This window comes from Bombina bombina, chromosome 5, assembly GCF_027579735.1.
Source record: "Bombina bombina isolate aBomBom1 chromosome 5, aBomBom1.pri, whole genome shotgun sequence".
Lineage (NCBI taxonomy): Eukaryota > Metazoa > Chordata > Amphibia > Anura > Bombinatoridae > Bombina > Bombina bombina.
The window spans coordinates 437,542,495-437,556,348 of record NC_069503.1 but is presented as its reverse complement, the minus strand read 5'-3'; positions in this window follow the sequence as shown (position 1 = coordinate 437,556,348).

Below are 13,854 nucleotides of genomic sequence, written 5' to 3'. Positions count from 1 at the left end.
TTCTATTAACTACATATAAATTATTACCGTTATATTGAAAATCAAATTTTATAAGAAGGGGGCAAAGTCTAATTTTTCATTCAATCCATTTGGTGACAAAGTTTTTAATCTAAATATCCATGCTACTTCTTTTCTAAGTAGCAAGTTATCTATGTCACCACCTCTACCATATAAAGAGCATCTTTCAATGCCTATTACTTTTAAATCATCTATGGAACAGTTGTGGCATAGTTTAAAATGCAGGGCTATATTACTTTTTATAGTACCTTCTTTTGCATTAGCAATGTCAATACAATGTTCTGTGACTCTGTCTTTCAAAATTCTCCTAGTTTTACCTGTATAATAGAGGGGGCACGGACAGTATAGCAGATATATTACATTGTCAGATTTGCAATTAATAAATTGTCTGATTTCATATATTTTCTCACCTGTACTAAACTGTCTAGTTTTTACAATGAACTTGCAAAAGACACAATTTCCACATTGAAAACAACCTTGTAGCTTCTGTCATTTTTCAAGCCAATTTTGTGCTTTTGGGTTGCGTGTAAAATCACTCTTAACCAATTTGTCTTTTAAATTGGGAGCTCTACGTGCAACTAGTGAGGGAAAATCACTCACCACACTTTTAACATTATCATCTTAGAGTAGAAATTGCCATTTGATTTTTAAAAATCTTACGAACTTGGTTCCAGTGTCCATTGTATTCGGTAATAAATCTTACCCCGTTATCTATTTTTTTCTCCTTTTTCTCAAACAACAGAGAATCCCTATTAGTTTTTAGAGCCTGATTCATCGCATATTTTACATTACGTCTTGAATAGCCTCTTGCTTTAAATCGATTAGCCATTTCTTGTGCATGTATCTTATACTTATTCCTGCTGGAACAATTTCTCCAAAGTCTGAGAAATTGTCCAGTGGGAATCCCGCTCATAAGGGACGGTGGGTGGTGATTAGAAGCAATTAGTAGTGTATTAGTTGCTGTATTTTTTCTGTAGATTTCTGTAGTAAGCTTTTTACCTTCTTTTTTGATTTTGATATCTAAGAACGGTAACTCAGATGTACTACAGGGAGTGCAGAATTATTAGGCAAATGAGTATTTTGACCACATCATCCTCTTTATGCATGTTGTCTTACTCCAAGCTGTATAGGCTCGAAAGCCTACTACCAATTAAGCATATTAAGTGATGTGCATCTCTGTAATGAGAAGGGGTGTGGTCTAATGACATCAACACCCTATATCAGGTGTGCATAATTATTAGGCAACTTCCTTTCCTTTGGCAAAATGGGTCAAAAGAAGGACTTGACAGGCTCAGAAAAGTCAAAAATAGTGAGATATCTTGCAGAGGGATGCAGCACTCTTAAAATTGCAAAGCTTCTGAAGCGTGATCATCGAACAATCAAGCGTTTCATTCAAAATAGTCAACAGGGTCGCAAGAAGCGTGTGGAAAAACCAAGGCGCAAAATAACTGCCCATGAACTGAGAAAAGTCAAGCGTGCAGCTGCCAAGATGCCACTTGCCACCAGTTTGGCCATATTTCAGAGCTGCAACATCACTGGAGTGCCCAAAAGCACAAGGTTTGCAATACTCAGAGACATGGCCAAGGTAAGAAAGGCTGAAAGACGACCACCACTGAACAAGACACACAAGCTGAAACGTCAAGACTGGGACAAGAAATATCTCAAGACTTATTTTTCTAAGGTTTTATGGACTGATGAAATGAGAGTGAGTCTTGATGGGCCAGATGGATGGGCCTGTGGCTGGATTGGTAAAGGGCAGAGAGCTCCAGTCCGACTCAGACGCCAGCAAGGTGGAGGTGGAGTACTGGTTTGGGCTGGTATCATCAAAGATGAGCTTGTGGGGCCTTTTCGGGTTGAGGATGGAGTCAAGCTCAACTCCCAGTCCTACTGCCAGTTTCTGGAAGACACCTTCTTCAAGCAGTGGTACAGGAAGAAGTCTGCATCCTTCAAGAAAAACATGATTTTCATGCAGGACAATGCTCCATCACACGCGTCCAAGTACTCCACAGCGTGGCTGGCAAGAAAGGGTATAAAAGAAGAAAATCTAATGACATGGCCTCCTTGTTCACCTGATCTGAACCAATATATAGTAGTAGTGGTATTCTAGCGCTAAGAGTGCCCTAAGCTGTGACCAAAAAATGGGGTCTAACCTACCCCAGAAAGAAAGGGTATACTGAGACAAAGGAATCAGTCCAGCGCCAAAAAAAGGCCAAGGGACAAATATACAAAACTGCCAATACTTTAAAATGTAAATTTATTACAATCAAATACAGCGATATACAGTAAAATAGGAGTAAAACCAAATCAATGGCAATTGATGCCGAGCATATATTTAAAAAATGCAATAAAAGAAAATCAGTTTAAAACAATAAAATTGCTAGAAAAACCAAAATCAAGAAATCGATATCAGCCTAACAAACTGGTTATCAACATAGAAGTCTTGGGTACGTATTGGGTAAACCAAGCTATCTAAGCATACAGAGCGTAGGAGGCTGTGGGTTGTGGTTGTCTGTTATGGATCCATAGTGTGGTGTGCACCGTGGTAAAATAAGGGAGATTCGTGTAGCGTGATGTGTAGCGTGATGTGAATGATCCAATGAAAGATCAGACCTGGGTGTGGATGCTTACAAATTACAACAACAATAAAAACAGAAATACAAAAATACAATGTGGCAAGTTTCAACACATAGAAATTTGTATAATGATGAAAAAAACATATAATTATGAAAAAAACATCATGAAAAAACCCCAAAAATGGTGCTGAGTGGAGACTAAGACTCCAAATACAAAAAGGTAGTGATCGATCCTGATGGCAAGTGAAAAGTCAATCAAAAAAGGCAAATAAACAGTCAATTAGAAGATCAGAAGAAATCCAGAAAAATCTCCTTCAACAAAGGATGGTGGAGAACAAAGTTGATGTAAAAAACAGTACAAAAAATTTTCCCAAAAATCCAAAAAATTTCAAAAGATCAAAACAATGAATAAAAAAGGTAAAAAAGGGGGGGTAACAGAAGAATTAGTTCAATAAAAATGTGGCCAATCCAAATAAAGGCACAATGGTGTGCTAAAAAACAAAGTCAAACCACGACAAAGCAGTGTGAGGAAATAGGAATGTAGAACATGTGAAAAATTGTAAAAATGTAAAAATGTAAAAATATATAAAGGTGTGACAGGATAAATTCCAAGGATCCCAAAAAACTTTAGGCAATCAGCGGCTCTTAATGTCGTCCCTAGTAGATACCTGTAACCCAAAATAGCAACATAGCGTGATACAGTTTAAATTATAGTAGTAATCAAATGGAAAGATGCTTACCAAAGGGTCTACGCGTTTCGGTCCTCAATAGACCTTTTTCAAGACTGATCCAGTGGTAAGCAAAGCATCTTTAAATAGGGGTTTGCTGGATTACCCGGATGTGGCTTGCAAAACATTCCACTTCCGGTTCCGCTTAGTATTTTGAAATTAAAGTTCCTTATTCTGAAATATAGGGATGATCTATGAGCATAATTAGTGTTATATATGGTTTACTTCCATGGCCGTACTATCGGCAATAATAACTGCATATTTTTAAAACTATCTGAGGTGGAAATCGAAAAGCCGTGACTTCACTTCCGGTTTAGGTACCGGATAGGCCCACCTCTGTGTTCAGTACATCAAGATAGATTAGAGTCTTGCAGTATGCAAACCAATTAGCAATGGTCAACTTCAAAACTCCTGACATTTGGGTATTTCCCAAAAATGGCTAATAAAATCTAATACAATATTGTGTGCATCTATTCGTGTATATATGTGTTTTGTACCATTTCTGGAAATCAAAGTTGCTGGGAGTAAAATATTGTGGAGAGCATAATCAGTGTTTAGGACGCCTCTATATATAAATATTTCTATTAGTGAACTCGGCTGGTTTTGATATGTCTTCATAAGTATGTACGGTATATGTCATTATCGTTACAACATAGCCCATTTGTTATAGACGGGGTGTGTATAGCAATCTCTATCATAGTCGAACAAGATCTAGGTAGCTGTTATTGATAAGTTTGATAAATGTGAATTTGTCTATAGGTATATTTTAGCCCTTATTGGTTCTTTTTGGGCTATACTAACCGTCAGGAGGCGGTTATTTAGAGAAATGAGGGCAAATTGAACATTTTAGGTCAGAGTAGAGGGCAGACTGAACATTTTAGGTCCAAGTCTTCTCTATTGTTTTGAGGTTATCCTATACTTTAGTATGAGGTGATAAATTGATTTTTAGAGGTTGAGCAAGATATCGGATGTGATTTACATATAAAGAGACCAGGTGAATGTATAAAAACAGGGATTGACGAACTTATCGGGTTTGTATCAAACCCATAAATGGTTTATGTGTAAATAGCAATTTTATTATGTGGTCCTAAGGTAATGTACCATTGATCCTTATGTATGAGTTCCTTTAAGAGAGAAGAGATTTCTATTTATCTTTATTCCTGACTACCTATCTTAAGAGTCGGATGAGTTGTAGTTGGAAATTTTCATATGTGTGGGAAGAGAGCGGGCCTAACAGATAATTTAAGTCATGAATGGGCATAGGAGTAGATTCTCATTGCTAGTTGAAGAGGTGGGCTAAGTCCTCTCTATTGTTTAGACCTTTTGGGTGTAGGCAGTCCAAAAGAAAAATCCATTTCGATTCTGCCCTGAGAAGGATTTTTTCGAAGTCCCCTCCCCTCCAGTTTTTAATTATTTTTTGTATCCCCATGGACCTCATCTCCTGTATTTTGCCATTATGTTTATCTGCAAAATGTTTGTAGAGTATGGTGTCCTTATTTTGTTTTTCGATCAGCAGTGTGTGCTCTCTCAGCCTATCTCTGAGACTTCTTGAAGTCTGACCAACATACTGGAGGCCACAGGAGCATTCGATGAGATAGATGACCCCTGTGTCTTTGCATCTGATAAGATCTTTAATTGTAAATTCTTCTCCAGTTTGGAATGAATGGAATTGTTTGGTCTTGATTCCTCTCTTGCAAGCTTTGCAAGAGTGGCATGGGAAATAGCCTTTCAATGGTTTTCCCTGTAGGTCATGTGTTTTTGTTTTTTTCTTTCGGAGGAGGCTTGGAGCTAATACGTTTTTGAGGTTGCTTGTTTTTTTATATACAAAATTTGGTCGATCGGGGAGTAGGTTCCCAATGATCTCATCGTCTTTTAGCAGATGCCAGTGTTTTTTGAAGATTTTTTCCATAATATATCGGTTACTGCTGTACTCTGTGATCATTGGTACATTAAGTCTTCCTTCTGTCCCATATCTTTTCTTTTCTTTGTATTTTGTTAGGTCTTTCCTTTCCACCTTTCTTACTTCCTCTATCTTGAGGTTCAGATCTTCTTCCTTGTAGCCTCGTTCTACAAACTTTTCTTTTAGTATCATCCGCGCTCGCTGGGCAGGAGTCCCAGGGACTTGAAGCAATAAAATGGTTCTTGGATAAGGATCCCCTGATGTTGGAAGAACAGGCGAAATTTATTTTGAACAGCATCCAACATATTCTACAGCACAACTACTTTTGCAATGAAGGAAGATACTACCAACAAATCTGCGGTACAGCAATGGGGACCAGGTTCGCGCCCAGCTATGCCAACTTATATATGGGTAAATGGGAGAGTATATTCTGGGACTCCTGCCCAGCGAGCGCGGACCTGGTCCTCTACCGCAGATATATCGACGATATTCTCATCATCTGGAAAGGTCCAATAAAAGACCTTATATACACAATTGAGATTATGAACAAAAATGTTCTAAATCTAAAGTTTACCCACACTTGGAGCCAAAAAGAAATAGTTTTCTTGGACTTAAAAATAGAAGTCCTTAATAACAAATGGGAAACGTCAACACACTTCAAAACAGTTGATAGTAACAACTATGTGCATTACAATAGTTGCCACCATGAAAAATGGATAAACAACATCCCCAAAAGTCAATTTCTAAGAGTCCGAAAAAATTGCTCGAATATCCAGATATGGGAGAAACAAGTGACCCGTCTAAAAGAAAAGTTTGTAGAACGAGGCTACAAGGAAGAAGATCTGAACCTCAAGATAGAGGAAGTAAGAAAGGTGGAAAGGAAAGACCTAACAAAATACAAAGAAAAGAAAAGATATGGGACAGAAGGAAGACTTAATGTACCAATGATCACAGAGTACAGCAGTAACCGATATATTATGGAAAAAATCTTCAAAAAACACTGGCATCTGCTAAAAGACGATGAGATCATTGGGAACCTACTCCCCGATCGACCAAATTTTGTATATAAAAAAACAAGCAACCTCAAAAACGTATTAGCTCCAAGCCTCCTCCGAAAGAAAAAAACAAAAACACATGACCTACAGGGAAAACCATTGAAAGGCTATTTCCCATGCCACTCTTGCAAAGCTTGCAAGAGAGGAATCAAGACCAAACAATTCCATTCATTCCAAACTGGAGAAGAATTTACAATTAAAGATCTTATCAGATGCAAAGACACAGGGGTCATCTATCTCATCGAATGCTCCTGTGGCCTCCAGTATGTTGGTCAGACTTCAAGAAGTCTCAGAGATAGGCTGAGAGAGCACACACTGCTGATCGAAAAACAAAATAAGGACACCATACTCTACAAACATTTTGCAGATAAACATAATGGCAAAATACAGGAGATGAGGTCCATGGGGATACAAAAAATAATTAAAAACTGGAGGGGAGGGGACTTCGAAAAAATCCTTCTCAGGGCAGAATCGAAATGGATTTTTCTTTTGGACTGCCTACACCCAAAAGGTCTAAACAATAGAGAGGACTTAGCCCACCTCTTCAACTAGCAATGAGAATCTACTCCTATGCCCATTCATGACTTAAATTATCTGTTAGGCCCGCTCTCTTCCCACACATATGAAAATTTCCAACTACAACTCATCCGACTCTTAAGATAGGTAGTCAGGAATAAAGATAAATAGAAATCTCTTCTCTCTTAAAGGAACTCATACATAAGGATCAATGGTACATTACCTTAGGACCACATAATAAAATTGCTATTTACACATAAACCATTTATGGGTTTGATACAAACCCGATAAGTTCGTCAATCCCTGTTTTTATACATTCACCTGGTCTCTTTATATGTAAATCACATCCGATATCTTGCTCAACCTCTAAAAATCAATTTATCACCTCATACTAAAGTATAGGATAACCTCAAAACAATAGAGAAGACTTGGACCTAAAATGTTCAGTCTGCCCTCTACTCTGACCTAAAATGTTCAATTTGCCCTCATTTCTCTAAATAACCGCCTCCTGACGGTTAGTATAGCCCAAAAAGAACCAATAAGGGCTAAAATATACCTATAGACAAATTCACATTTATCAAACTTATCAATAACAGCTACCTAGATCTTGTTCGACTATGATAGAGATTGCTATACACACCCCGTCTATAACAAATGGGCTATGTTGTAACGATAATGACATATACCGTACATACTTATGAAGACATATCAAAACCAGCCGAGTTCACTAATAGAAATATTTATATATAGAGGCGTCCTAAACACTGATTATGCTCTCCACAATATTTTACTCCCAGCAACTTTGATTTCCAGAAATGGTACAAAACACATATATACACGAATAGATGCACACAATATTGTATTAGATTTTATTAGCCATTTTTGGGAAATACCCAAATGTCAGGAGTTTTGAAGTTGACCATTGCTAATTGGTTTGCATACTGCAAGACTCTAATCTATCTTGATGTACTGAACACAGAGGTGGGCCTATCCGGTACCTAAACCGGAAGTGAAGTCACGGCTTTTCGATTTCCACCTCAGATAGTTTTAAAAATATGCAGTTATTATTGCCGATAGTACGGCCATGGAAGTAAACCATATATAACACTAATTATGCTCATAGATCATCCCTATATTTCAGAATAAGGAACTTTAATTTCAAAATACTAAGCGGAACCGGAAGTGGAATGTTTTGCAAGCCACATCCGGGTAATCCAGCAAACCCCTATTTAAAGATGCTTTGCTTACCACTGGATCAGTCTTGAAAAAGGTCTATTGAGGACCGAAACGCGTAGACCCTTTGGTAAGCATCTTTCCATTTGATTACTACTATAATTTAAACTGTATCACGCTATGTTGCTATTTTGGGTTACAGGTATCTACTAGGGACGACATTAAGAGCCGCTGATTGCCTAAAGTTTTTTGGGATCCTTGGAATTTATCCTGTCACACCTTTATATATTTTTACATTTTTACATTTTTACAATTTTTCACATGTTCTACATTCCTATTTCCTCACACTGCTTTGTCGTGGTTTGACTTTGTTTTTTAGCACACCATTGTGCCTTTATTTGGATTGGCCACATTTTTATTGAACTAATTCTTCTGTTACCCCCCCTTTTTTACCTTTTTTATTCATTGTTTTGATCTTTTGAAATTTTTTGGATTTTTGGGAAAATTTTTTGTACTGTTTTTTACATCAACTTTGTTCTCCACCATCCTTTGTTGAAGGAGATTTTTCTGGATTTCTTCTGATCTTCTAATTGACTGTTTATTTGCCTTTTTTGATTGACTTTTCACTTGCCATCAGGATCGATCACTACCTTTTTGTATTTGGAGTCTTAGTCTCCACTCAGCACCATTTTTGGGGTTTTTTCATGATGTTTTTTTCATAATTATATGTTTTTTTCATCATTATACAAATTTCTATGTGTTGAAACTTGCCACATTGTATTTTTGTATTTCTGTTTTTATTGTTGTTGTAATTTGTAAGCATCCACACCCAGGTCTGATCTTTCATTGGATCATTCACATCACGCTACACATCACGCTACACGAATCTCCCTTATTTTACCACGGTGCACACCACACTATGGATCCATAACAGACAACCACAACCCACAGCCTCCTACGCTCTGTATGCTTAGATAGCTTGGTTTACCCAATACGTACCCAAGACTTCTATGTTGATAACCAGTTTGTTAGGCTGATATCGATTTCTTGATTTTGGTTTTTCTAGCAATTTTATTGTTTTAAACTGATTTTCTTTTATTGCATTTTTTAAATATATGCTCGGCATCAATTGCCATTGATTTGGTTTTACTCCTATTTTACTGTATATCGCTGTATTTGATTGTAATAAATTTACATTTTAAAGTATTGGCAGTTTTGTATATTTGTACCTTGGCCTTTTTTTGGCGCTGGACTGATTCCTTTGTCTCAGTATCACCTGATCTGAACCCCATTGAGAACCTGTGGTCCATCATCAAATGTGAGATTTACAAGGAGGGAAAACAGTACACCTCTCTGAACAGTGTATGGGAGGCTGTGGTTGCTGCTGCACGCAATGTTGATGGTGAACAGATCAAAACACTGACAGAATCCATGGATGGCAGGCTTTTGAGTGTCCTTGCAAAGAAAGGTGGCTATATTGGTCACTGATTTGTTTTTGTTTTGTTTTTGAATGTCAGAAATGTATATTTGTGAATGTTGAGATGTTATATTGGTTTCACTGGTAAAAATAAATAATTGAAATGGGTATATATTTGTTTTTTGCCTAATAATTATGCACAGTAATAGTCACCTGCACACACAGATATCCCCCTAAAATAGCTATAACTAAAAACAAACTAAAAACTACTTCCAAAAATATTCAGCTTTGATATTAATGAGTTTTTTGGGTTCATTGAGAACATGGTTGTTGTTCAATAATAAAACTAATCCTCAAAAATACAACTTTCCTAATAATTCTGCACTCCCTGTATATTCATACGTAAGAAAAATATTGAAATTGTTTTTATTCAGATTAGATACAAATTCTTTCAAAAGGTCTACAGACCCTCTCCAAAGTATGAATATGTCGTCTACATACCAATGCCATACTAATACTGAGGAGGCTATCAATTCATTAAAGTCTTCAAAAACAGTAAGGAGTTCCCATAAACCTAGGTGTAGACATGCATATGAAGGGGCGCAAGTCGCCCTCATCGCTGTACCTCTTATTTGTTTGTAAAATTTATTATCAAACTTGAACACATTATTTTCTAAAATAAACTTTAAAAGTCTAATTAGAAATTCAGTATGTTTGTCAAATTGACTACCTCTAGATTCAAGAAAGTGTTGTGCCACTGCAATTCCTAATGAGTGGGGGATTGAAGAGTAGAGTGCCTCTACATCCAATGATACTAGTAGAGTTTCTTCATCTACTTCTATCCCATCTAATTGTCTTAATAAATCAGTAGTATCTTGTACAAATGTGGGTAAAGACGAAACAAATGGTTTTAGATAGCTGACCACGTAATTACCAATATGTTCGGTAATGCTACCAATCCCCGAAATTATGGGGCGTCCGGGAGGATCCTGCATATTTTTATGTAACTTTGGAATGCAGTAGAAAACTGGTATTTTTGAAAATTTTATATATAGATAGTCAAACTCTTTTTTACTGATAATACCATCTTTTCTTGCCTTATTCAGTATATGTAGTAATTCACCTTGTATTTTAGTGATGGGGTTCTCTTGAATAGGTTGATACTGTTCTTTATTATTAAGTTGTTTTTTTACTTCTAGTGCATAGTTTGACTCATTCATAATCACCAAATTTCCGCCCTTGTTGGCCTGCTTTATAATAATCCCAGGAGTGTTCATAAATTTCTGTAAAGTTGTTCTTTCCTGTCTAGACAAATTATCATCAATTATTTTATTGATAGGTAATTTGTCAATTTCTTTTTCAACTTTTTTCACAAAAAGATTAACATCTGGTACTAGTGACAAGGGCGGCATATAATTTGATTTTGGTCTAAATTTTGAGGTTACAGGGACAGTATTGAATGTACCACTAGTGGTAGTTTCAGATGCTGTTGAAATGTTAGTAGAGTACTCCTCTATTTCACCCTCACTAATTAGATTTTCAAGGATCATAAGTGTATCCCTATCCTCGTCAGTAATTTGAGTCTGTTCAGACCTTTCAAGATTTCTTTCTTTTATTCTTTGTCATAAATTGAGAGAGGACTACTTTTCTGGCGAACAAGTGTAAATCTTTCACCACCGTGAACTTGTCCAAGCTTCTTGCAGGACAGAAGGAAAGGCCTTTTTTAAGTAGGCTAATATGTGCTTGGTTCAATGGAAATTTGGGCAAGTTCACTATTTGGAGTTCATCCTCAACATTTTGTTAGATACCCCAAATGTTGAGGATGAACTCCAAATAGTGAACTTGTCCAAATTTCCATTGAACCAAGCACATATTAGCCTTCTTAAAAAAGGCCTTTCCTTCTGTCCTGCAAGAAGCTTGGACAAGTTCACGGTGGTGAAAGATTTACACTTGTTCGCCAGAAAAGTAGTCCTCTCTCAAGTTATGACAAAGAATAAAAGAAAAAATCTTGAAAGGTCTGAACAGACTCAAATTACTGATGAAGATAGGGATACACTTATGATCCTTGAAAATCTAATTAGCGAGGGTGAAATAGAGGAGTACTCTACTAACATTTCAACAGCATCTGAAACTACCACTAGTGGTACATTCAATACTGTCCCTGTAACCTCAAAATTTAGACCAAAATCAAATTATATGCCACCCTTGTCACTAGTACCAGCTGTTAATCTTTTTGTGAATGAAGTTGAAAAAGAAATTGACAAATTACCTATCAATAAAATAATTGATGATAATTTGTCTAGACAGGAAAGAACAGCTTTACAGGAATTTATGAACACTCCTGGGATTATTATAAAGCAGGCCGACAAGGGCGGAAATTTGGTGATTATGAATGAGTCAAATTATGCACTAGAAGTAAAAAAACAACTTAATAATAAAGAACAGTATCAACCTATTCAAGAGAACCCCATCACTAAAATACAAGGCAAATTACTACATATACTGAATAAGGCAAGAAAAGATGGAATTATCAGTAAAAAAGAGTTTGACTATCTATATGTAAAATTTCCGAAAATACCAGTTTTCTACTGCATTCCAAAGTTACATAAAAATATGCAGGATCCTCCCGGACGCCCCATAATTTCGGGGATTGGTAGCATTACCGAACATATTGGTAATTACGTGGACAGCTATCTAAAACCATTTGTTTCATCTTTACCCACATTTGTACAAGATACTACTGATTTATTAAGACAATTAGATGGGATAGAAATAGATGAAGAAACTCTACTAGTATCATTGGATGTAGAGGCACTCTACTCTTCAATCCCCCACTCATTAGGAATTGCAGTGGCACAACACTTTCTTGAATCTAGAGGTAGTCAATTTGATAAACATACTGAATTTCTAATTAGACTTTTAAAGTTTATTTTAGAAAATAATGTGTTCAAGTTTGATAATAAATTTTACAAACAAATAAGAGGTACAGCGATGGGGGCAACTTGGGCCCCTTCATATGCATGTCTACACCTAGGTTTATGGGAACTCCTTACTGTTTTTGAAGACTTTAATGAATTGATAGCCTCCTCAGTATTAGTATGGCGTCGGTATGTGGACAACATATTCATACTTTGGAGAGGGTCTGTAGACCTTTTGAAAGAATTTGTATCTAAATTTCAATATTTTTCTTACTTATGAATATAGTACATCTGAATTACCGTTCTTAGATATCAAAATCAAAAAAGAAGGTAAAAAGCTTACTACAGAAATCTACAGAAAAAATACTGCAACTAATACACTACTAATTGCTTCTAATCACCACCCACCGTCCCTTATTAGCGGGATTCCCACTGGACAATTTCTCAGACTTCAGAGAAATTGTTCCAACAGGAATAAGTATAAGATACATGCACAAGAAATGGCTAATCGATTTAAAGCAAGAGGCTATTCAAGACGTAATGTAAAATATGCGATGAATCAGGCTCTAAAAAATAATAGGGATTCTCTGTTGTTTGAGAAAAAGGAGAAAAAAATAGATAACAGGGTAAGATTTATTACCGAATACAATGGACACTGGAACCAAGTTCGTAAGATTTTAAAAAGCAAATGGCAATTTCTACTCTCAGATGAGAATGTTAAAAGTGTGGTGGGTGATTTTCTCTCACTAGTTGCACGTAGAGCTCCCAATTTAAAAGACAAATTGGTTAAGAGCGATTTTACACGCAACCCAAAAGCACAAAATTGGCTTGAAAAATGACAGAAGCTACAAGGTTGTTTTCAATGTGGAAATTGTGTCTTTTGCAAGTTCATTGTAAAAACTAGACAGTTTAGTACAGGTGAGAAAATATATGAAATCAGACAATTTATTAATTGCAAATCTGACAATGTAATATATCTGCTATACTGTCCGTGCCCCCTCTATTATACAGGTAAAACTAGGAGAATTTTGAAAGACAGAGTCACAGAACATCGTAATGACATTGCTAATGCAAAAGAAGGTACTATAAAAAGTAATATAGCCCTGCATTTTAAACTATGCCACAACTGTTCCATAGATTATTTAAAAGTAATAGGCATTGAAAGATGCTCTTTATATGGTAGAGGTGGTGACATAGATAACTTGCTACTTAGAAAAGAAGTAGCATGGATATTTAGATTAAAAACCCTGTCACCAAATGGATTGAATGAAAAATTAGACTTTGCCCCCTTCTTATAAAATTTGATTTTCAATATAACGGTAATAATTTATATATAGTTAATAGAATGGGATATAACTCTCTCAGAGTTGATAATTCTGTTAGTTATCACTTAAATGCTTCTGCCTCTCAACGCTCGTTCTGCACGCATTTGCCTTGCTGGAGGCAAATATTCATTTATATAGGAATGTGCAAACAATTTTTTGTATTGAACACAAAATTATTTAAGTCGCTAAAGCATATTACTGTCAATTTAGGTTGCTTAGATTATGGCTAAT